This window comes from Phasianus colchicus, chromosome 12, assembly GCF_987193195.1.
Source record: "Phasianus colchicus chromosome 12, bPhaCol1.hap1.1, whole genome shotgun sequence".
NCBI classification, from domain to species: Eukaryota; Metazoa; Chordata; class Aves; order Galliformes; family Phasianidae; genus Phasianus; species Phasianus colchicus.
This window is the reverse complement of record NC_143447.1, coordinates 10,111,239-10,136,987: the sequence shown is the minus strand read 5'-3', so window position 1 is coordinate 10,136,987 and position 25,749 is coordinate 10,111,239. Positions and strand designations below refer to the sequence as shown.

Genomic DNA, 25,749 nt, shown 5'->3' with positions numbered 1-25,749 from the left:
ATGAAAATCCCATGTAATAACTCTGTCTACAGTAAATATCTTTCATACAGAGTATCTCAGCATTGCAGAGCATTCATCTGGAAAATGGCTGTGCTGTTAAATTACTCTCTCACCTATTTCACACATACATCTCCAGAACACAGGTCCTTTATGTTAGAACATGGAGGATTATAATGACATTTAATAGAGAGGGAATAAGTGTAAAACACAATTTTTTCATTGGTGTATTATAACTGAAACCCTTCTGGTGTGATGCATACATATAGAAGATTCTGACCCATGTGCACTAAATATTTAAGACCCTTTAATCTCTAACAAGAAAAAGCTTAATAACGCAAACTGTCAATTTTTAAATAACAACAAAAAAAGAAGAGATTTCTACTATTTAGTGTGTTTTAAGATACAGGTAAAATCCAAAAAAGTGTTCTAATATGTTAACTTTTATGCTTGCATTAAAATGTAGTCTGTGATCACTGCAATAATCAGCAAGATTCAGTCTGAATGTCATATCAAGATAATTGCCATCTTTTAGTATTGAAGAAAAACCTACCTTTTCAACTTCGATTGAAAAGAATTTAAAATCACTACAGCAGTTTTAGGTTTTGCTCACTAAAGTTGTGTGGGTGAAACATCACAGAACATTAAAACACACGGCAAAGAAATTTGCTAAGAAGATATTACATCCATTACAAATGATTATTGTCTTTCCTTAGCAAGCCCTTAATATATTATAAATGTGTCAAACAATTGGAAAGAAATTACGCAAAATTTCTCATAACTCTAAGAGATCCTATCCATTTTGGGAGTAACAGGAGCTTGCCTAAAATCAGCTGGACGTTTTGCATTAGGTTGCACTACTGAAGCACCATGATGCAGAGAGGAAAGCTGGCTCTGCCAAAGTTCTCTGCAGCCTTCCCATCGGGCTGAATGATGCCCTAGCAGCTGCTGTGGGCAGCAAACACAGCAGTGCAGGGAAGCTGGAGATGATAAGTGACTGGGGGCTCCTGCAGAAAGTGGTGCTCATTTTGTCCAGTGGAAGTAGCTGTGAGCCAGATGTTGTCAGCCATACAAGAATAACCAGAAGATGGCTTCAACTTTATTTAATTGAAATGTTTAATGGACATCAGAGCTGTCAACAACAAACAAAGAAACATGTTCCTCCTTCCCTGAAAACAGGAGGCATTAAACAACAGAGGAACATGACAGCCCAGCATCAGCTTCCCACTTACTAAAGATGAAAAGGCACAGAACAACACCAGATAAACACCTGATGAGAGCTTCTGATCTCCCTCCAGTCAAAGCAGGTGACTGGTAAAGTCAGCCAGCACTGCACAGGCACAAGATCCTACAAGAACCTCCTTTAAAAACAGCAATAACAATAACGTTGGCTTCTGGAGTATCAACAAACTCCACGTAAAGGGTCATCTAAAACAACTTCTGAAGCAAGTTAACACAGAAAATACAAGACAAGGAGCTCTTGCTTTTTACCAGACTGTGTTATGGCATTTTACACTCTCTCTACGCAGACAGAGGAAACAGCCAGAAAACCTGTGGAGGGCAACAGCAGGACCAGAGGCCTGTCTGCGGGTAAAGCTTTGGAGCATGAGGCTTAAACACATGTACTGCTGAAAGCTGGTGAGTGGCACCCAGCAGGCAAGAAAGCCTATAAATGGGAGCTAATTCCCTCAGAGCTCTCATGTCTTGAGCCAACATGTCTTAGCCCAGGCTGTTGAACTCAGCTTCACCAATGTATGAGTACAAAGGGTATTTTTATCTGGATTGTCCCATCATTTAAGTATTTTTTAACCATGCACATAACCATGCATTTTTTAAACATGCACATTTTGTTATATGATACTGCTAAGCTATACTGTCTAAAGCACGTCTCAACTGCAGTTCACCTTTACAGCCATTTCTGTGTAAATCTGAGGCACAACTCACATTCATAAGCACGAAATACAGTAGTTAGCTGTTTGCATATAGAATACATCTACATAAAAAATATTCGTTCCCCATGTGAAAATGTTACCTATTTAATTCAAATGGGTATTTCAAGGCTTTAATTAAAATTTTCATGATATTTCACGTTTTTATATTGCAATTAAATAATGATTTTTTAAAAATGATTGATAATGCTTCTTTGCTCCATCATTGTCTAACTAGCTTGTAACTAACATCCAAGTCTTTAGCTACTATATTATGCTATCAACAGCTGTCAGTGCAAGTTTCTCTTGGGTTGACAAGGTGTTAATTAAAATACAACAGACCACGTATCTTTGTGATATCTTCATGACCAACAAAATGTACAAATAGGAGAGTAAATACATTTGCTCACCTATGAAAAAACGCTCCCATGGCTGTCTTCTTCAAAAACTACGAGCTACAGAAAATTACCAAACAAGATGTCAGCAAATGACTCCTGAAAATCAGACTTTTTTCAAAATAAAAATTCCATGGAATTGAAAAAACAAACAAACAAAGAAACAAAAAAGAACTCTCAGTGGTAGTACAGACTTTCAAATATACATTTTTGGGAATTATTTCATAAATACATTTGATAATTTAAATTTTCTGCTCATAAGTATACCATCCAACAGCAGCATGGGATGCTCCTTTTCCATGAATTTGTGCTGAGGGTCTGATTCTGAGGGCACCCCGAGCTCCCTATTAATCACAGACTTTGAAACAATACTATTTTTCAGGGCTACGTGTGACTGGAAGAACTGCTCAAGTAATGATATGATGTGGCTCCTTAATTCTCTCCATTTTTCTTTTGTTGTCTCCTGCCTTCTACCTCTAAGATGCTAGCACCTGATGGATACAAGGAACATAAAGAAAGGATAACTTCTTGCCAGGAATGCTATTCTCTTTATATTTTGCTGTTTTATTTTTGTACTTTAGAATGAAATATTCCTACTGTGCAGCCAGATGTTCTATAATCCTATTTTTATACAACCCAGAGGAAGAAAATTCCAGGTAAAGTCTCTTCCAAGATGAGTTGAATGATCAGTAAATTCAGACTTTATTATCAGAAAAGAGTTTAAAGCAGAAGTGAAATGTGCTTTTGCTAAAACAAAACTGTTCCATCTAATATCACACATATATAAATACTCTAATATTCCTTTGCTAAAAAACGAAGGCATATGTTTGTTACCACTGGTATGGAAAACAAGTGACATCTGTTAAATGTTCTACTGCAGTATGAAAAGCCAAAGTATATTCCACTGAAACCTGCATATAGATAGCTTTCTATATATAAGCACCACATTAAGAGCAACAGAATTCTACAAAGGGCCAAGAAAGAGCAACTCTACTACAATCAGTAGGGCTTTGCTGAACAAAAAAGATTCAAAGTCTTACTCATAGAGCTGGTATAGTTACGTTACCAAGTAACAAAAATCACTTTGAAGCAACACAGCAGAATTTTCTATCATGAATAAGAGCTGAGTACAGTACCATTGTCCACACACACCATGTTACAACCAAGCTCTTCTTCCTAGGAGCAGAGTTGCCATCTGCCTGGTGGCAGCACTGCCCAATACTGCATCTGTACTCAAGATCATGCAAAAAAGACAACCTGGTGTTAGATGCTCTTGAAAAGTGATTTTAGTTGCTAGTCTTGATATGGCTGTGCATACAAGCCACTGCTCTTCAAAATGGTATTCATAACTAGCAGGAGGCCAGCCACAACGTACACTGCCCTTTCTGATGTCAAAGAAGTGATTTCACTCTGTAAACAGTTGGTTCCACTATTTACTCTTGAATGATAGGGTTAAATTTCCCACAAGGAAAATCAATACAAAGACCCACAAGGCAGAAGTACCACGGCAGTTTGAACACTAAATAGCTGCTGTATGGCAGTAGGGTTTCTAATGACTGAAAAGAGATGTGTTTTTGACAGAAATCTTTTTCTACTGTGGTAGAGACTGAAAGGAAAGATATATGTTGAAGAGGAGTGTAAATTATTACATGTTTTTAAAAAAGAAAAATGAATTAACATAATAAAAGTAGGTCAGAAAGATTCAGGCATATTTGAAGATGATGAACTGCGCTGGCTGCGTTCAGCTCAAGCTTAAACCACCTTCCCTTTTCATCTCTTCCTGAAAGGAAGCGCACACAAAACATCCAAACACTGCCAACAAGAAATCACTCTGCCCCAGTGGGTGGGAAAATCTAGCAGTACACATCTGAATTAGCTGTGGTTCAAGAGGTTTGAGTATTCCAAAAGAATAAGCATACCTGTTTTGATCTAATACTGTTACCTCATCTGTCTTATTACCTAAGGCCATCCCTAGTATCAGACTCTTCATCTTCCCCCCAGAATGTTTTCAAGGATTCTGCAGTAATTAGACTCCGTCTTAACTGCTAACTTGCAGTTTTTAACTTGTAGCTGCAGGTTTGTTTCCTGAAATCTCAAGATCCTGGAGTCAAGCAATTGAATGAGCACCTCTGCTTTCTTTAAAACAAAAATAAAATCCAAACTCCACTGCAAACAGCAAATGGGAAATTACTAGCTCTTGTATGCATGAGACAGAAGCCTGAAAATAGTATAATTTCGAAAGCTTGAATGCAAACAATTCCTATCTGGAGGAAAAAAAATAAAACAAACAAAAAACCCCAGCAAATCTGAGGCAATTTGGACAACAATGCATATGCTTTTGAATATGCAGAATTGCAGAGAAGAAAACTCTTTTCAACTTCATCCTCCGGAAATATCACAGAGCACTAACCTATAGTTGTGGCTGCTCTTGCCCACACACTCCACTACTTCTCCCTTCCAAAAACTAAAAATGCTGACAACCACAATCACTTTTATGCCATCCTCCCTGTTATACCCATTTTGTTTATGTCTATAAATTGCCTTTAGTCTTCACCAGATGGCAGAATCTTTCAAATGAAGAATGTCTTATACTAGGTACTGGCACAGTTCTCAGTATATAGTAAGACTCAGATCTGGATGGAGAACACAGGAGCTGCTACTATAATTGTCAACTCTCATGAAAGCATTGGGAACTGCCATTCTGGTTCTTATCAATTACTCATGATCAGCATTTCTGGGGGAGAAAATAATCAGTTAAGACCCCCATCTCAGCTTAAACATTGAAATATTAATTTCAGCTCAAAATAATATGAGATTTACAACATTTAAATATTAATGGGCATTTAATGGCCCTTGTGCCCAAAGAGACACTGAAGATCTCTATAAATGTTTTCAGATTGCTTTTATGCCCACCATATTTATTCTGTGTTTGTTTCCTTATTCTTTTCCATCTTCTGGTCATGTTTCGTGTGTCCTCTCAAGAACCGATGCAGTCTTGATAGAGAGAATCCTCCTTTTACTTTCTAAATGCTCATTCAGAACTATGATTATTATAGGATTTCAGAAGCTAAGCCTTAGGGAGAAAAACCCACTATCATAAGCACTGAACACACTGTGGTTCTGGGGTTTAATGCAGTGGAAGCAGTTTAAAATGCTCACCTGGAATATACATGTATGCCATTCTCCTTAATTCTTTTGAGCCATGCCAGCAGAAATTCCATTATAAAAGCAAAATTAGCAAATACATTTATTAAATCTTGATGAAATGAGTTAAACAGATGTGACTCATAGAAATACTCCATGTCACTGCACCAAACAGCACAACGTCACTTCTAAGCTGGCTTGATCTTAAACTGCTGCTCCATGTCGTGTCAAACAGCTGGCAGCTCTCATCAGAAACAACATTTCAGTGAATCTTTTATTTCACGTGTCCCAAATTGCACTTGTCATGTTTTGTAAACAAATCAAACTTTTCCTTATAAAATAAAGATCAGTTGAGCTGCTGCTCGCTCTAAAATAAAAGGATTGCTAATCAAGTACAAGAGCTTGATTTCTCCATTGCACATTGTCAATTTCTCCTCTATTAAAATCTTATGTGATACCCATAATCACTTCTACTGATGCAAACCACACATTTCTTTATCTTCTTCTTTCTTTTAGCTTTAGGATGCAGGAACAACAAAGTGGCATATATAAACAATGTATAAACATATCCAGTATGAGAGAGCAAATATGCAAATTGTAATTATTGATTACAATTGCACTACTGCTTGCATATATATGTATTTATATTTGAGACCTGTTGAAAATCTGCATCATGCTGCTTAGTCACCTTCTAGAGAACAGTTCCATCAAAGATTGTCTAAAATACAGTACTTTGAAATGGGTAACCAAGCAACCAAATATACCCCCATTACGAAAGTTGGGGAACAGAGTAAGTCAGGATAACTCAGGCAAATACTGTTTTCACACTATGACTCAAATAATGAGAGGAAACTCCACACAAGTTCCAGTCTTCCCATTACTGTTTGTGCAATGGATCCAGCATGAGACTAAGTACCTGAGTACTGTTTAACTTGATATGTAACTGGACTGGTTGCCCAAATGTTCTACCAAAACAGTATATGAAGTCGAATTTTCATCAAAGTTTGTTCTGAGAAAAGCCTACTTTTGGCCAGTTCTTCCCTCAACTTGCAGAGAAACAAGAAACCCTTAAGTATGAAATTTGCAGACACTAGAGTGAGAATTAAATTATGTTTTTTTCTGTAGAGCCTTCCTGGTATCGAAAAAGGAAGAAAATTGCAGAGCACATCTACAGTACACATACAGTCATGGTTTGTAAGGAGGACTTCACAGCTACACAACGTACACCTGGGGTTGTTTAATTTCAGGTGTTCTAGTCTGGTCCCATAGGCTAACCACCAGCCAGCATTCTAGGCATAAAGCCTGCTCCCATGCTGCATTCTCTAGTTTCATGCAGAAGAGATTATTCAGCTTGCACGTCACAGTTGCTGTCAGTCACCAAATGAAAACGCTCAGAGAACAACTGGCAGATTCACTTCAAAAGTGCTCTTTTGGCACAAATTGAAATGCAAGTGTAGAGGCATCCCGGGATACCTAAACTACTACACCAGTACAGCATCATAACAAAACCTAGGATCAAAAACCAGTCATCAGAAAAAAAGTCAGCATACAGTGAAATACTGCCCTGTAGAATGTTTGTGAAAATGAGTATATATATATATATATATATATATATGTATTTCAAGGTTGTGATTTTTTTATTCTCAAATAGTATTGCAATATATAGAAATTTCAGTAGTAGGCATACTTCAAGCCACTGGCATGTAATCTACATAACAAAAGTCCTTGGATCTCTTTATACAGCTGTCCTCACTTACAGCCATGTGATCATTAACCTAAGCTTTAAATATTCATTGATTTCTTTCATTTTCACCATGGTTTGCTTAATTGCAGAAATGGTGTAAATTTTGATAAGCAAAAAACACACAGTTAACTGCTCGTTGGTTATTGCCTATGATAAATAGATCACAGATAAAGTCATACTTCTTTAACTGATTAGAATAAAGTATAAAAATAGATACGTCAAGTTATGCTTTCACTGCATATTTGTCAGTCTCGATTCTAATTTCAATATGACAATTTCACAGAGCTAGATACTGTTCAATGTGGGAAAACGATCACTGACAGATAGAGTGATTTTCCTTTTGTTCCAAGAGAACAAGGGAGGGGAAAAAGAAGATTGCAGTAAATCTTGAAATTGATGGAAATTGCAAGGGAGACTTAATTCTGTATAAATATTAATACTATAAACCTCTAGATTTTGTCCTCTCCTAACATCTAACATATCAAAAGCTTACTTTTTATCACCTCATGCATATTTGAGGTCATTTCTGTATAAAAGAAGAGAATACGGAGCACTAGTTGGCAGGACAAGGTAGACGGGTACTGTTCATGGGAAAAGCTAAACCTTTGCCATCTTTAATCAGATCCAACTTTGCTTTAATTCCTGCTATTTCTTAGCTTAAATGGGTTTGAAGGGATGTGCTGAATCTCGATGATAAACTCAGAATGAATTCAGAACCTGTTCTCTGAGCATTTTTATTCCAAGGAGATGAACAACTGGATACGCACATTTTAGGCAGATTAAATGGTTAAATAAACCTACTTGGTTTCTCTTTTCTATACGGATGCTGCCAGCCTTAGAGGTTGGTTCAATGTGGATTTTAAGCCCTTTAGAAAAACTGCACAAGTTGTTCTTTTAAACAGAATGGCAAGCAGCCATTTCTAACTATGACGACTATCTGCCTTTATCTCAGATGACAACCATGTAAGACGTCTTCCGAGTAAGTAACATTAAGTTCTAACAGCTCACATTTAAGCAGGAAATAACATTTCTGGGGTAATCCTTTTCATTTCCTTTTGGCAAAAATTAAGAAAAAAGACAAAGAGATATCTTCATAAAGTATAATTTTTAATGTGTAAAATATGATGGCGCATTAGATATTTTCATTAAGAGTATCACATAAGTAGAGACAAAATCATATGGCAGAGGCCATGGAATGCTGTGAATCCTGTTATTTACATATGACTGGACAAAACCTGTGATTTTCCTCGTATGTGATTTTTCTATTCAGTAAGTTACAAAACTACTGAAATAGCTTGGACTATTTAATTCCAAAAGAAGCTCCTAGTTGCTAAAATGAGCTCCCATACATGGCTATATTTCTCAAAAATTCCCTGTTTGTCATTTTGTTCATATGTCCATCTAGATTCAAGCTTTATCAGCATTATTTATGACATGCACAGGTACCTATATCTGTTCAAGACAGAACGAAAAAGGTGCGAAGAGTTATTCACATTACATTAAAATCTTAGCGAATGTAAAATAAATGAGCAGTAGAGCAGAACAATATTTTTTCCAAGTCTGATGAACCAAAAGATTGAATATTGGCAAATGCCACGCTGCTTTTCCATTCTGCTGTACAATCTCATTTCCTGCTTCATGCCAATCACTACCCTGCCACTGCACTGAATGTCATTGGGAGCTCCCGTTAATAAACTCCAAAGTAAATTGTTTGTTTAAAGCAATACCTATTGTGCAATAGCTAGCAAAGTTTTACAAAATGTAATTAAAGATAATGACTTTTTTTCTTTTTTGATGTCAGAAGCCACTAAATGTAGAGAGACGAAAGATTTTCCCTGCTGCGTACTCCCAGATTTTCAAAAAGGAATCCCTCAAGAAAACGGAAATACAAGCTTAGTTAAAAATAGGAGCACAAAGAACTGTGGAAGAACTCCAAAAGAGTGAAAACTGTCTTAGAAACTGTAAACAAAGAGCGGTTATCAGTAGGAAATACTTGGAAATCCCATGGAAACAAACCAAATAATATTTTATGAATTGGCTCCTTTAAGCCACATTTTGCAGACTTTCAGATAGACTTTAGAACACATGTTCTCAAGATCTGCAATGCATAATAGTCAGCTTAACCTTTCTCATTATGCTACTTGCCTCAATTAAGAGAAGTAAATCTGAATGCAATGGTTTAGAGTTGAACTCTCACGGTGACGCAGCTTTGGCTTCGCAGGTCTTACAGTCACCACACCTGGATCCAACTTATGTGCTTTGCTCAGTTCTCCAACTTCACAGCAATGTAGGAACCAAGCAGACGCTTCCTCCCTCACACCATGAAGACACTGAAAGACTTTTTTCTTTTTAAGAAGCACAAAACTTCTTTTCACAGTTATGTTGAAGTATGGAAAATGACTGCGTCAGCCCAGTTCCGGGCTGAACAGCCCTGCCATGAGCCTGGGGAGCACTGCTTTGTGCCAAGGCCGCGGCCTCCGCCTGGGTGCACATGGAGCAGGAAGGCCCTGTCACCTGCCCAGCCTATGGTGATTGCTATGAAAAATGAATCAGGTTCAAAAGAGCAAAACCCTGTGTTGTGGCCAATGCCGGGCACTAAGCAAGACTCGTTGCCCATTTTTGTACCTCGGTTTGCCTTTGATGACCATGGCTCTACCTGCTAACACACACCACCGTGCACGCTACTAGCTGATGGCACACCGCAAACTTCTCACTAAAGGTGAAAGTCACACAACTAGGATAACAGCTTTTCAACACAGTTTTTTTGTGTTACATCAGAATATTGTTACTCACCCATGTTTTCTAATATGACACTTTATATTTCTTTCCAGAAATACTGAAAGTAAATTTCACTGGGATGAAGGTGCTGCACTTTGCTGTTGGAGATACACAATAGATACGTATTATAAAGATTCTGAAGTGGCGTCCAGTTGAGACTGTCTCTACAACAATAGATAGGCAACAACACACTAACAGAGCATCAACGTGGTGATACGTAGAAATACTGAACAGCTGAAAATAAGTTTTTACTTGTAAGTTACTTTTAACATTTATGTCATTTCCACAAGTTCTTGGAATTTACTTGCATTCAGGGTCCGATAAAAGAAAAAATACCACATGCCATGCAGCCCAATCTAATAAACGCTGAACTGAATGGGATGACATCAGCTGATTTACATTTTTTTTTCTGCTGACTGCATCTTTGGTCAAAGAACAGTTTCAGCTGCCTCCTTTGAAGAATTAGACTTTTTTAAAAAAGATACTAGACAAGATGAAGACAAGATGTAAAGAATAGCTCCTGTCCTGGTTGCTTAGGCACTTCAATTTGCAGAGGATTATGGACTGTGGGAAACTTCTATTGTGTTTTTAATCTTACTGATTTTGCATTGTCTTATATTAAGCTAGAGATAAAACTTCCCTGTGAATTTTGATTGCAATGTGTATTACATGAACTTGCCCTTTTCAATTGCTGTTTTTCACTGAGGGAAAAAAACTGGGCTGCCTAAAAGAGCTGCTACCTATATTGAAACCTCTTTAGGAAAATCTCTCTCCATCAAGCTAAACACAGCAGTCCAAAATAAGGTTTTGAAAAACCATATTTTGGTTATTTCAGAGAAATGACTTAAAAAAAGAAAGAAAGAAAGAAAAAAAAGAAAGAAATAACAGGGACACAATGGAAACCTTCGCAGTTAGTTTTTAAAAATAACATCCAGAATACATGAATTGTTTGTGAGTTGCTTCCTACTATGCGGCTTCACAGTAAATGCAAGTTTGTTTTGATAACTGGCAACTTCATGGGCTCTTAACTTAAACAATCTTAAGAACTACTGCAGAGACACATTTTACCCAAAGCTCTAGTTCTGATGAAACAGAATCATATCTATTCTAAAACACACAAGTTTCTTACTGTCACTGACCTAGAATGAATTTAAAGCCTTCTTTGTTTTATCTACTGAAGATGGAGCTTCAATGACTACATTTGTTTGTTAAAAGCACAGCCTATTCCCAGCTCCAAAGAACCTCACTTTTAAAAATAAGTACACTGTGGGAATCTACCCTCCCAGCAGCTCCCCAAAATGCTGAAAACGCAAGACCTGGTAAATTCTTCCAGGTAGCAGCCAAAACTGCAGGATGAGAACAAAGACCCTCTTCCCAACAAATATGGAAGCAGTGTGTATAGCGGCTTGTTTGTTTCCCCGAGTGTCTCACCAGCACTGCAGGCTTTCTTTGCTACTAGCAATCCTTCCACACTACATTTTCTCCATCTGCTGTTTCCCAGAGCAGGTTAGTGCTGCTTCCTCCCTGTCTGTAGCCCCATGACAAGGCATGGCTTTCCCTCCTGCACAGCTATGGCTGTCAGCCAACATTATGAATTTAAGCAGCACTCATGCACAGTGTCACACACTGAATAATATCTATTTTTATATCTATATCTAACACCAATTAAAGTAATAATATGCTACTACTTAGGTCACCATGACAGCCACAGCAGCATTTGATCATTTTAATACAAATTACATCTTATATAAAATTCTGTGTTCATAAAATCTCTTGTCAGAAACTTGTAATAGAAAATTCTAAGCTTAAGAATCAATTTGTCCATTCCAGTGTTATTCATTTTCTTTGACTGGATCTAATCTGGGTTTGGTATCAAGAAAAGGATGCAAGTATTTCGCAATTAAAAATAACAGAACCCTCAAGTCGTTCATAGAATAGAATGGTTTGAGTTGGAAATGTCCTTTAAAGATCATCCAGTCCCAACCACCTGTTGTAGGCTGTGTGCCCCCAGCTCAGCTGCCCAGGGCCCACCCAACCTGGCCTTGAGCACCCCTGGAAATGGGGCACCCACAGCTCTGGGCAGCCCATGCCCAGGCCTCACTGCCCTCTGAGTGAAGAAATTCCTAGTAACGTCTAATCTAAATCTCCCCTCTTTTAGTTTAAAACAATTCTTGTCTGATCAATATCTGCCCATATAAAAAGTTGTTCTCTCCTGCTTGTAAGCTCCCTTTAAGTACTAGAAGGCTGCAACGAGGTCTTTCTAGTGTCTTCTCTTCTCTAGCCCAGCTCCCTCAGCCTTTCTTCATAAGAGAGGTGCTCCAGCACTTCGATCATCTTCATAGCCCTCATCTGGACCAGCTCTGAAAACCCCACATCTTTCGTGTGCTTGGGGTGCCAGTCTGGATGCAGTATCCAGACAGGGACACCTGAGGGGCAATGCAGAGTGGGACAATCACCTCCCTGCCCTGCTGCTACCCCTCCACTGATGCAGCCCAGGATACAGTTGACCCTTCATGCTGCCAGCGCACTGCTGGACTTGACTCATGTCAAGTTTTTTCATCTCCCAGGACCCCCAAGTCCTTCTCCAAAGGGCTGCTCTCAGGGAGTTATTCACTCAGTCAGTACTCATAGCTGGCATTGCCCCAGCCCAGGTGCAGCACCTTGCACTTTGTCTTGTTGAACTTCATGAGGTTCACGTGGGCCATAAAGCACATAAGTTTTCCTCATGCATGTCACAGCCACAAATGTCATTTGGCTTTTCATCTATTTTTTCTTAAATAGCAAAAAATCTCACAACACAATGTTTTGGTTATGTAAAGAGGTCTTTTAGGTAGGTCATTATTTCTGGTATGTCAATGTTAGATTTTAAAGAAAATTGTAATTAGCTCACTAGAATATCTATTATCAAATCAGGTCCAGTAAGTAAATAAAACATTTTCCTAAAATTATTTGCAAATACGTGGCACGGTTCACTAAATAACTGTGTTAGGTACAAAATTAAAAAGTGTGATAAAATACACAAATGTTGATAGAGAAAATGGAGTCTCTTCACCAGCAAAAAAAAACTCAGCTGCCAGATCTGATTTTCAAGCAGAGCTCCTCCGTTAAGGCTCTTAAAGGAAGCAGTTTTAGAGGAAAACTGCTCTTTCTGTTATTACAAATAACAAAAGATAGGCACATACTGGAGTGAATTTATAGTTGTGTATCACTCTTGGGACTCTGCTTCTGCTCATAAACAACTCAGATACACTCTCATGGTTTGTGCTGTTAGCAGAGCCCCTAGAGGGACTTAAAACTCCGTATTCATGCAGCAACTATCCATTATGCTATATGTTTTAGATGATGAAATTATCACCCAGGAGATGCATTCTCAAAACATTACATGGGGTTTTAGTTCTGTGACTCCCCTTGATTTGAATGGGACATGTGGTTAAACCCTTTGCAAACCTTTGAGAATTTAGCTTAAGATGCTTATCTTGGTGGCAATATCACAACTATTAAGCTCTAATGCTCCTCCCTAAAGCATCATTGTTCAGTTATGTGCTTGATTCTGCTATCTTAGTCCTCCTGAAGAAAGCTCTTTACCTCCCCATTCATTAAATTATTCAATTAAGTGCAATAGGACTACATGCATAAAATGATGCCATTCAGTGAAAGAATGGTGACAGCTTTAATGAACACATCCATAGAGTCACTAGAATTGTCATCGTAAAGATTATCAGCTTCCGTACTTACACAGTACATGTCAACTCTACAGAAGATATGCTTTGAATTAAATCACGCATCTCAGTTTAAGAAGGACTATTGTTTGCCAGCTGATGGAAATAAAAGGATTGAAACTGGTGTTCAACCATGGCACGATTGCCCCATTTTTCTGGGAGCAGTCTTATGCCAAGGAAACAATGTCTATAAGGTACTCAGATATCTGGACCAGATTAAGGATAACCGTCAACAACAAGGTGATGGACTTCTTTAATCTCATGACATCCTGGTACTAAGAGAATCACAAGACAAACATCACAAGGGCAGACAGAAAGGCATTACCCTTTTAGATAGATACAGAGCCAGTTGCAACTCTACTGTTCCCAAAAAAGCAAAACAAAACAAAGCACAAACCAACACATTATCAATAAGAGTCCTACCTATCTCTAAAATATGAAGCCATGAAATGAGAGTTATTGACAGCAGTTCTAGAAAGGAAACATTCTTTTTTGTCAGTGCTAACAGGTAGAAAGGGAACACTTCTTCCTTACTAGAAATCTGATTATCTGTTTAATTCTGTCTAAATATTTCTTTTCTTAACGAACTGCCACATCTTTACTGCTTTCCTAGTTATGAGCAGATTTACAGTATAAAGCAATGTGTGACATCTGTCAATGCCTAGAGCTGCTCTCTGACTTCTGCCTGACAGAAGTCATAGATTCCCTTCTGACTGTGCCTCCAAAATAATTTCAGCATCAGTGGAGAGCAGAATGTCTTCTTGCCCAAAGAGTGGATAGGAGACAAGTTAACGAGAGAGACACAGAGAGGTTGTAAGAAAGATTGCCATTGACAGAAATAATGCTGTCTCCAAACAGTATGAACCCCTTTTCTCAGTGATGAAATGCTTTAGGTTTCTTTAGAGAACACCTGGCCCTCTATATATTCTCTCTTGTTCTCCTTTTCTGCCAACTCTTTTCTGACACAATAGCCATCCTCTGAATGGTGATTCTCTCTGTCACTCTGATCCTTGTAGTCCCAATGATGGGAGAGGTAGGGGTGCGTGTGTAGAAAAAACAGCACTGGAAATATCTGCAAAAGCTGGAAAACTTTAGCAGGAAGCCATATCGCAGTTCAGCATTATGACCACTCCTCTGTTCCTGATAACTTTCTTATCACATCAGATGCTCCTAAACTCCAAAGGAACATTAACCCTACCATAACAGGACAGTTCCCGTTGGCCTGGAAGGCCATTGCTTGTTTTCCCTTACCTTCATGAGACCTACCCATTTAACACACTTGCACTGGCTGGCAGACCAGGCTTTTGGCCCACCAGACATGCTTCCCTTATTGTCTCATGGCAACACGCATGTCCATCAAGCAAAGAACAAGGATGTTCTAATAACAACCACTTCAAAACATGCTGAATGCACTTTAGCATACTCATTGTGTTCTCTTCAATATAGAAACCACAACCAAAAACAACTGATGTAGTACACCTGCACACAGAGGATCCGGTGAATTCTCCAGCATCAAAACTATGTTAATAATGAAGAAACCCAGTCAAACTTCACAAGCCTCCCAATGTTCACAGACTCACAATTTTTGTTTCAAACTAAACAGTGTCTTTCCTCTTCAGACAGCAAAATGCACAGTATTTTTTATTAAGCCAGATAAATTTACTTTGGTCAAAATCAAAATAGCATTTATGATTAAATTCTCTGAAGTAATACACTGACAGTGGCTTCTGACTTCACATTGTAAGTGTGATCATACAGAAATTTAGTTCCAGTTATTTTTCTGCTCAGCAGCTAAGAAATTAGTGGCAATTGCATTTGAAAATCCATTCCCTTTAGTGGTTTTTTTCACAAAGTAGTGCCTCTCAGATGCTGTACTGCTTATAGAGGTTTTTCATAATGGCAAATGGGCAGCTGCACTTGCTTGGATTCCTAATGTTCAAAGCAATTTAATGCCAAATACCATTCCTGAAAGCCTTCAAAATTTCCTACAAATCCCAATTCAATTACACAAGTAGAGTCTAATCAGTGACTACACAAGTAGTCTCTTAGTATCTGGGACACTGTTTAGAGCCAGTCTTTTTAAGTCACTTTTAAGTATTCTTCTCTATGAGGGATGGTAAAACATAGAAGACTTGCAGCAGACAATCTTACTCCTCGCAGATCTGCCCCTGGTCTACATTTATTTTCCAGCCACAGACAGTGAATAAATTGAAGGCTGAAATGCACATGCAAGAACAAAAAAGTACAAGCAGACCATGGGAACTTCAGGACCCTATAAAGGTATGCAAGACCATTTAGATTTCAGTAATGAAAAGTATAAATATAGGCAATAAAGCCTAGTGATGCAACAGATGAACAATACTAAGATATGTATTATACACATGCAAGAGAAAGGAATGGAAAAAAAGGTTGTCTTCTGTGAAGTAATGGTTTGGGGAAGAACATGCACAAAGAGGCCACAAACACACATCTGTTTATACCTTCAGCTGCAGCATTCTCTGCCTCCAGCTACTTGCGTGCCCTTCTCTGGTGGTTAGCAACTCTCGATCCACTGTTGGATATGCCTATCCATCAAGAGCCTGTACCCCTTTTATGTGAAGGATAATAAACTTAGAAGAGTCTAACAAAGAATATTGCATTATCCAAACCAGTAAGGTAACTGGAAGCAGGAGACAGAGAAATCAGCCATCAGACACAACCTGCCATTTGTCATTGTCTACAATCATCAGTGACACAGGATTATAGAAGAAAATTACTGGAAGACATTAGGGTTTTACTCAAACATCTGAGAATTGTATTAAAGTTGCATTTGCAGCAGTACACTTACAGAAAATTAATGTTCTCTCTGTCGCTAGAGGGAAAGCATAGGAGAAGCTGCAAGCGCTTCAGACAGAGTCATCTATCACTCAGTATCAGGACCTGGTTTGGAGCCTAGTTCTGGGCTCCCTCTGTTCCCAATAAAAAGCCAGGAAACCTTATCCATTTAAGACAAAGCCTGTCACAAACTTGGCATTAGCTCTTCTTTACCCAAGGATTGAAAAACGGTTCTGATTTTTTCCATGAAAAACAAACACCCATTATTCTCCTCTGAGGAAACAAAAATAAATGATTGAACTACAAGAAGGTTAAGCCTCTCCATGCAAAGGTACATAACGTAGTCATTGCATACAACCTGTTTAAAAATCCTGTTCCCTCTAATAACTTTAGAGGATTTTATTGAATACATTTTTACATTGTGGACTTCTGGCAATTGCAACTTATTTGATGTTGCAAATTTAAACCTCGAATAGGCATTAGCTTTCTAAGATGTGCAGAAAATGAAAATGTGGTATGCTTATTCAGAAGAAGATGCTCCATGTTTCCTCTGATTTTGTAGACACAAAATACTCCAAATCAGCCTCATTTTGGAGTCTAATAATTTGCTGATTTTCCAAACTCATTAATTAAAACTTGAATGAATAGCAGGTGGGGTTGTGGCCTGTGGATTTCCATTGGCTGAAGCTCTGCTATACAATGCTTCACAAATTAGCATTCTAAAAGGCTGTTTCTCAATGCAGCAGGTATAAAGCCTTTTCCCTGTTCAGTTTCAGGTATGCTGACCTACAGAAGTGTCTCTCCTGATTACCAAAGACTCTACACTTAGTGAAGACTTACCACATTCAAATAAAACCTTCAGAAATCTGGTGTTTTCCAAACTCTTTAGCTACAGAAAAACCCTCACCACACTCGATTTAACAAGCCCCCAAAGAACCCAACACTTTTTCTTCTACACTAACAACTCCTATCTCCATCCTTTTTCCAGCAGTCTGATGACCTATCCACTCCATTAAACTGCTGAAGAAAACACAAACTTGGTCTAGACCACAACAAGTTCTTAAGCTACTTGCACTAAAGAAGGTATAGCCTCACTGGCTGCTGCTCCCTAACTCATAAAATCAAAACTTTATAATGACTGAGAACAGAAAGAGACTGGAAGAGATTTTTTCCTGCCACGCTCAGTGGCCTTCACCTGCTACAAAATTCTGTTATCTCCATCTATCTCACCTTCCCCATAGAGTTTACCAACCTGAATTCGTCACAGTTAGAACCCTGCATTTTCTCCTGGCACAGGTCTCCCTCCCACTCTGGAAATTCTGGTGTGTGCTCCCTTCAAGTGCTTTCTTGATTACAGGCCAGGGCCAACACTTCAAACTGTTCAAGCAGATATGGCCTGTACCCAAAACACAAGTGATAAAATGCTCTGTATGGCTCTATGTCTGAGGAGTGCAAACTGAGGGCAACACAAAAACGCTGTGTTTTTAAAGGCGAGGAGGTGAAGATATTTGGCACAAAGCAGTAGGCAATTTGCAGGATCAGATCTTACCTGTCTCTTTGAAAGAACATAAATATGGCTACAGAACTGAATAATTTACATGTAATTTCCTAACAGAGCTTCACACAGCCATCCTTATTCAACATTAAGCATAACCTCTATCTTCACAAATTAAAATAATTACGATTATACACGGGTCTACAAGTTCTTCCACAGTGTGAGCAATATTTAGCCTCTACAGGAAGGAAGGTTTTTTTCTTTTCAATGCAAGAGCACTTCTGAGAAAAATGGTAGAGAAGTTCTATTTATTTGGAAGCAATTCCTGGAAACTGGGTGTTGGGAAGCGAGACTTCTAAAAGACAAGAACGCCAGTGTGGTGACTGCAGCTGCCTCCTTTTCCATGGCTTCAGCATTTGCATGTAATAAAATAAGTTATAAAAATTCTGCATCATTGATTTCTCTTCTGGTAGGGTGTCAAGCTGTGATATTATCAGGATGCTGACAGACTTACTGAAAGATTACAATCACTGTTAACAAAAAAGGCAACAACATGAATCCGTAACAGCTTTCTGGGGAAAATGGGAAATTTCAGCTTTTGAGACAAAGGAGCTGAAAAAAGCGAGAGTAAATTAAATAGAAAAATGGATCACCTCTTTAAATTCCTACCTGACTTGCCTTATTTTTCCAAGCCTTATCCTTTTCAGTCACCTTCCCTCTCCCTCACCCCCAGTGATTCATTTTAAAAACCTCAAACCAGAAGCATTTTCATAAAAGGTCCTTATTGAAATCTTCTCTAAGCGATTCCTATAGGCCCTGGTTCCATGCACTGCTTAAATCAGCATTCTTGAAAACAACTCTTGGAAATTGATTGACAGCAGGTATTGCTTCTTGTTTCCAGGAAAGCTAATTCAGCAGAAAAGGGATCTTACTGTAAAGGAATGAACATATGAAACAAAAACATTATAAAGGATCACTGAAACAGTTATGTATCTGTATTCTTCCACTCCCTCTTTTCTCTCAATATAAAATGCTAAGAGAAAAAGCTCTAACACAGGTAGTTGGCCACAGAAAGACAGAATAAAAAGCGAAAGCAAAAGAAGTTGCTCCACTTTCTTCTTCCAGAGGCTCAGCCATTGCTGATGAGTTCAAGTGGCCACAAGCAGAAAAGATCTACTCATTGCCACCACCTTTTCCAATCTTGTGGTGCTGTATGCAGATTTAGATTTTAAAAACTTCAGATTACACAGAAAAGGAAAAAAAAAAACCACAAAAACAACAACTAGTTAGAGAAATATAAGCTTGTTCTTTTACTGCAGATGGGCAAGACTCTTCCAAGCGAAACATGCTGGGCATGGAAATGAAAGGAGGGCAAGCTGCTATTTTTGGTCCCACCTCTCAACATCATAGTTGTTTGAATGCATCAAGATCATATGGGGGACCATGTATGAACCAGGTAGAGCACCACTTATGTTTTTCCATGTTGTCCTTGATCTGGTGTCTACGTATGGAGGTTGGTACATTCAATGAGAGGCTGAGAACTCTTCTTGCCAAAGGAATTTATGGCTCAAACCAATCTTGTTTGACAGAACCAGACCCAGGGAGCAACTGTCAGGTTCTGCACTCTGACATTATTTCCAGACAGATGAAGCATGCATTGCTAAACGAGCTCACACTCATAGCTGTCTTTTTCAAAAATGAAGGGTTAGTTGGAAGGATACAAAGTTAATTTTTTTTTCCAATAACAATAAAATTTCTAAAAATTCTAACTAGAATTAAATGCATCAATACAGCATGCACTTGTCTCCAGAGTGTTATGAAGCTACTTAAAATATATTTAAAATACACGTATTCCATTAAAAAAAAAAAAAAAAACCCTTAAAAAATGGTGGCAAGAGGAAAGACTTCTTTGATAATTTCAAAATTTCACCTTTTCTATTAAAAATATTACTAGGCTGTATGATTTTATGTTGACACATTTTCTTCTAGAATTTTCTTTTCTAAAATTTATCTCCAACAAAAGCACTAGTAACACCAAAGCCTCAGTGAGAGACCTCAAAACCCTCACTGCAAAATGTGAGCTCTACGGTGAACTTCTTTGATTGTTTTGATAATCGCTACAATGAAGAATGTATGCTTGATTTTTTTTTTTTTTCCCATAAATGAAAACATATAATGTCTGCAGTCAAGGTAATGTATTTTTCATTACAGTGAATTCTGCCACAGATGTACATCTTTTGTACACTGGAGGGAAAGAGTTGCAAACAATGTTTGCTATGCTAAATAAAATAATATTTTGTCAGTCCACAATACTACTTCCTACAGTGGTTCCAGTAAATACAGGAGAAATCCTACAGTGGAAGAAAAAGTCCTAAGAGAAATTGCTTTCTATCTCCCTCCAGTCAGCGGCTGACTTCCCAGTCATTCAGCTTTAGGGTATATTTCTTATAAATGTTTTATCCCGTATTTTGTAAACACGGCTGTTCTCATTTTAAAAGGAAATGTCTAATCCTTTCTTGAATCCTGCTAATCTTTTTGCTACAATGACATCCTACAGCAGTGAATATCAATCCAGCAGCCCTTATCTTCTTTACAGTATCATTTTAGAATGGCTGATCAGAACCTAATACTACACTTAAAGCCATGGCAAGTAACTGATTCAAAATAAATTACAATATTTTCAGATTCATTGTCTCAGATCCCATTCTCTAGGCTTATCCAACTTCATGAACTTTTCCTGACCACCGGGCTTTAATTCCAAAGGATTTCTACTTAACCTTTCCACAACCATACCTAGGCCTTTTCTCAGAGTGATTACAGTCAATTACACGTCTGTAATCTCTATGAGTAGTTTAAGTTATGTTAACATGCATTACTTTGATTGGTAAATAACACATTTCACCTACCATTACATTGACCACTAGCTAGCCTTTAAGCCACACAGTCTTTTTCAGTCTCAACTCTACTAAATAAATGCATGATTTGAAAATTCACTATTTTCCACCTATTTTTTTCCACAGCATAAGACACAGGGACCCACTGCTGGCAAATAATACACATAAGCATCAAAGCAATTGGAAAGCAATTTGGTTGCTAAGTTTCTCAGGTCACATTTGACTTGGAAAATATTACACACTATATCAGAGGACCTACTCCTTTTCCAAACCAATTTAGTATTCATGAAGAGTCCTTCTATAGATAAGAAGTCATTGCTTTTACCTTTTGCCTCTCACAAGATGTGTGTCCATACAAAACGCACATACAAGTTCACATCTCAATTATTTCGCAGATTTTTCTTTATTAATAGACAGTAATATGGTTATAGAATTAACAATACCATCCTTGTCTGATGTGGGGATATCTAGCTGGATATCTATCTAGAAACTCAGTCAAGACCACAACCTCACCATATAAAGGCATCCTCCTTCACACGGAAAGTAACCTGATCCAATAACTTTGGGTTACAGACAGTAAGAATGGGATTTGAAGCACTGCTGAAATGCAGGTGGAAGGTTTCAGTTGCTTGGTCAGCAGCTGAAGTATTTTTGTAGTTCTACAAATTCACTTAAGTGCCTGTTCAAAAATCTGCCCTGTAAAAAAGGTTTAATATTGGATGATAAGCATCACGTGAAAAGCTAGATGCAATACCCTTTTTAATATTAAAGGCAATAAGAAAAAACTGAGGCATCATATGCTTGAAAGAAAGTTATATTTTAAGAAAGCATGAGCCAATCTTTTATTTTTTATGAGCCATTCCCCAGAACTAGCAGTAACATACAGTAAGGCCTTCGAGGAGGGCATTTTGCTTAATAGAACAGCTAGGCACATCCTGTTTCATCTAAAGAAAGTGCTTAACTGTTTTATAGAGCTAGATTACATATCATCATAACCTCAACATTTTGAAAGTAAAATATGTTATGGTAGATGATTCAATTACTTTCCCCTTCATTACAGCCACTTCTGTAAAAACAGTCTTACCAATGAGAAGTCACCAGATTTTCTGCTCTACCACTTTTGCACCCACTAGTCTTGAGTGAGAGGAAAAGCAAAGCTCCTGAAAGATTACAAAATCAGTTTAAGATGTACCTTAGCCTGCTGTATGATAATCTCAGAATATACACTAATATATTTTTCATGAGACTTGTGAAGGGTGAAGATTAACCAGCTCTTAAAGATCATCCTTTTCTTTTAGTGTTGCACCACAGTGAGCACTGTACCTCAGAAATACTGCAAGAATTAGTTTGGAAGCTTAAAAAAAATCACACAGAACGTATTTCACATGGAAAGCATTCCATCTTCAACTAGTGTATTTTGGAATGGCTTATAATTTGAATCTTCAGGCATATTGTCATGATCACGTGGACTTCTCAGAACTGCTTCAGGCTCTCTTGATTCACACTCATTACCATGCTATCACACAATATCCACTTACCATGCATGCATGTTCTCTGTATAATTAGCCAACTTTCCAAGATGCACATAAAGAACAAAGTTGACTCTAAATGGGAATGACTACAAAGCTCCACACAGACCTAAATCATGTCTTCTCCCACCACTCACTTGCAGCTGAATCTGACAGAGAGAAGAGTGAAACGCTGCTGCTTCTCCTCCCTTCACCCACATGCCTGACCAGTCCCAAGCTTCACCTGGGAGGTATAAAAAAGAGTGGAAAACCTTCAGTGCTTTTCACAGATCCTTTCATATTTTCTTTGAATTCTGTTGTAAAAAGATTCATGTGTTGATATCACTGTATTGATCTGCCTATTATTCTTGATACCATTTTTAGACGCCATTCAGTATTTCCCCATTTTTACCTTTTCAACTCGTGGAAGCAGTTTCACACATTGGTGGTGATTGTGAGCTTATGTGATTGCAATAAACACCTATAACAAGCCAGAGTAATAAAGGATTGATTGACTACCCTAGCTCTTCATAGACTAAAAACTAGTCAAGTACAATTCTGAACACATCTTCAGGCACAGACTCAAGCAGAAACTCATTAGAACTTCTCTACTCATCATAAGAATTCTGATTAAGCTGGAAAACATAAAATGCTTCAGGCCAAACAAGCAAGTGTGTCATTGTATATAGATCTCTTTTATGTAATTCTTGTAAATCATCTTCCAGAAGATGGCTTTAAATACTGAAGTGTAATTAGTATAATTACTGCTTTGCAAGTAGCAGGAAGTTGTATCCAGTAGGGACAAGCGAGCCAGTTTGAAGGGATGGGGGAGGAATATGAAAGGAAACACATCATCCCAAACTCTGGCTCTGAAAAGATTCAGAATTAATTTCAGACTATTTAAAGAATTTGCTTCATCGTGGAAATATTCATTTTGGTGACAATATTCCTACAGGGCTTACAAATCCTTTTAAAAATATGTTTGGCTCCCTGGGAGCCTTCTTAAAAACTGAAGGATTCATTCAAGTGAGAAAACAGAAAAGAGTTGCAATTCAGTGCGACCCTGCGACATGAGCAGTGTTGAGGAAATCACTGGAAACAGAGCATCACCACAAAGCAGTTAACTCGTTTCTTAAATTAAAGAAGATTGATTTTTTAGTAAGCGTCAGATAACACAAAGAAATAATATACCTGCATAGCCTGACATGATACACAGCACAACTCCCTGCTGTGCACCTCTGCAAGAAATTCAAACTTCAGGAAATTTAAAGCAAAGCCAAAAGAAACAAACCAACCCCAACAGCTACACAACAAGAGCGGCCTCTTCGTTCTCCCTGCCACGCACAGAGCTTTGTGCTAGAAAAGCCAACACCTAGTACCTCCTGCCCAGGACTTTCTCAGCAACCTGCATCCTTTCTGGGGTTTAATCCTCCAAGATGCACCAGGTGGGAACATTTTCCCTACAGTTTTGTAAATTATTCTACTGAATTTGAAGTACAAGGTAATAAATGGAGGTAGGAGCATGTGGACTACACTCGAGGCAAACACGAGTATGCTCAAATCCAGCTAGCCTGAGGGATTTGACAATGCTTAGATATATTCTGCAGCCCCATTTATCTACCAGGATATCAGAATCTTTTGAGAGTCTTTAATAGCAGCATCAGTGCTAATTTTATGCTAATCTCTTACTGTGCACATCCACGATCATTAAGACCTTAGGAGATTGGATATTACATGCAGTAGCTGATCATTTGTTAAATAGAGAGTTAATGGAAAATATCTGATAAATTTAAACATTAACTTCGTATTTGTTTTCTGTACAGCTGCACACAATAAGAAGCTCTCTGGCTAGCATTAATATACTCAATTTTTTGCATAAGTGTTTTTGTTAACTAATACATCATAAGATAAAAGTAGACCTTTTCAGAGAATACAAGGTTATTCAAGTGAGAGCTCATACTTTTTTCCAGTTCTATATTATGAGAACAAAACTGTCATGGAATCTGAAAGAGTAAAATAATTTCCTGTCTTTAATTTACCTGAACCTCATTAAATCTGTTTAACTAGTTTCATTTCCCCAGATTAATCCCCATCTCCTGAGATATTTTTAAAGTTGTTACCCATAACAAAGCTCTCCTGCTTATAAAACTGAAGAACCTGTTGTTTCTTGGCTGTGCTGATCAACCTTACTCTTATTGCCAAACATACATGTCCCAGAGCAATCATAACTGCACTGAATAAAAATCTGAATGTGCATAATTTGTTCCTTAATTTGGGTAAATGGAGCCTACAGAGGTTACATACTCACCTGTTAGTGATAGCTCGTTTTATAAAAGTAGCCTTTAAATTTCCACAATGCCACTACCGGAGGTCTGCTCTGAAAGTAATGCCTCCTATTTTATGATGTCAGAGGTAGATGTTGGTGGTACAGCAGTAGAGGTTGAACCTTCCCACCAACATTCCCTTATATTTTGTTGCTGTACAACAGATGGCAGCAGATGGGCAGTCTGACAGATTGGCGTCTGACATGGAAGTGCAGATGAAGCAAAGTGTCACTGCTATAGGTGTCACTGAATTCCTCCACGCATAAAAAATTGCACCCACTGACATTCACTGATGCCTGTTTAACTTTTATGGAGACCAAACAGTGGATGTGAGTAGAGTAAGGCGGTGGGTGGTGAGTTTCAGCAATGGTGACAGCAACACAAAAGACAAGCCACATTCCAGATGGCCACGCACAACTCTCACACCATGAAATGAAGAGCATCTCAACCAGCTCATCCACTTGAATAAGCAGATTACAACCAGGGAACTGTGTACAGAGCCAAACATTGGCTTCAATGTGTTCAAAACAATGGTGGAAACACTGGAATATCACAATTTTGTGCCAGCTGGGTCCCAGGAATGCCGACACAGGAACAGAAAGAACACTGTATGCAAGTTTGTGAGGATGAAGCTGAAGGTGGCAGTTTCCAGGATAGTAGCATAAGAGGTGACGAGACATGGTGTTACCATTATGAGCTGGAGTCTAAACAGCAGTCCACGTGGAGTGGTGACACGTGAATTCGCCATCAAGGAAAAACTTCAAGATGCAGCCCTCAGAAGGTAAAAGCAATGCTTGCTATCTTTTGGGATTGGAAAGGGGTGATACGTTTGGATTTCCTGGAACCTGGAAAAACCATCAACTCTGACCACTACATCACGACACTAAACTGAAGGCTAGAACTTCCAGAGTCAGGCCAGAAAAAAAGATAATCCTTCTCTTGCAACACAGTAATGCCAATCTCTCTACCAATGTGAAGATGGTGGAGCATATTGCCAATCTTGGCTGGA

At 38.3% G+C, this 25,749-nt stretch overlaps 1 protein-coding gene across 15 annotated transcripts in view; it reads right to left on the bottom strand.

Moving 5' to 3' along the window:
* The window catches only part of SEMA6D (semaphorin 6D), a 610,984-nt gene that overhangs the window by 152,707 nt on the left and 432,528 nt on the right, over nt 1-25,749 (bottom strand). The gene's annotated exons all lie outside the window — the stretch shown is intronic.